We start from the raw sequence: 1,109 nt of genomic DNA, 5'->3' as shown, positions 1-1,109 counted from the left end.
TTCCCAGCCAGGGACTGACCTAGGACTGAGACCCCAGACTTGGTTCTGACCCTTTCCTCTTGCCCTGAGCTCTAGGTCACCTCATCCCCCCAATGCCTGGACAGAAGCTGCAGAGTCAGAGGTTCTCAGACATTTATTTAGGTTTTAGGATCCTACACGCTCTTAGGAATTAACGAGGACTCTGAAAGAAATTTTGTTCACATGGATTATCTCTGTCTCATTAAAAGATTGCAGGATTTTAGGTCTGCTTATACATTCAATCTTACTTTAGCTGAAGTTTATGGAAAAAATTAGCCTTACATAAATACTTAGGTGGACTATTTTTAATAACGTTTTCAGACATGGGCATTCATGTTTAATACCACACAACCCTGAAATGACATATGTTAGCATCTAAAGGCTATTTGCAAGGTGAAACCTGAAACGCTGTTGTTGAATATTTTATAATCTCTTTCACTGAAATCTGTATTTATCTAGTACATCGAATGGATTTTTTAAAGTCATGCTGTTTCACCAAATGACAAGACCTAACTCTTTGTTGAACTTTAAATAGCAAATTATTTCTAACATTACATGTGTTTGGCCAGCAGGTGGTGTGGAGTTTAAGACACTGGATTGGACATGCAAAGTGGGTGGTTTGAGTTCTTGACCCTGAGGCTTGAAAATCAGGCTCAATGGCCAGGCTGTTGTGGGTGCCCAACATCCCCAGAGGAGAATGGAGAAGGGACTGATGTGTGGTCATCCTGGGGAAATCCCCCTTTTCTTCGTTCTTGTTCTCTTTCTCTCTTCAAGGAGTGCACGTGCCCTCTGACAAAATCTTAAAAAAAAAAAAGAAAGAAAGAAAGAAAGAAAGAAAGAAAGAAAGAAAGAAAGAAAGAAAGAGACATAAACAGAGAGAGAGCACCTTCAATAGAGTATTGACACCAAGATTTACCCCCAACATCAGTCGGCCCTACGTCATCGACACCCGCATGCCTGGATATTCAAGAGAGGTCTCCAGAGGTGAACATGGGCCTCCCCATGGGAGTCAGCCTTGTAGACCATTGTACTTTAATGACACACCACTGTCTGACCTCTAAAGCCCAAGACATTTTTTGGGTGCCCAGAAT

Source organism: Tupaia chinensis, unplaced genomic scaffold (genome assembly GCF_000334495.1).
Source record: "Tupaia chinensis unplaced genomic scaffold, TupChi_1.0 Scaffold145747_1, whole genome shotgun sequence".
Taxonomy (NCBI): domain Eukaryota; kingdom Metazoa; phylum Chordata; class Mammalia; order Scandentia; family Tupaiidae; genus Tupaia; species Tupaia belangeri.
Note: the sequence above shows the minus strand (reverse complement) of the source record.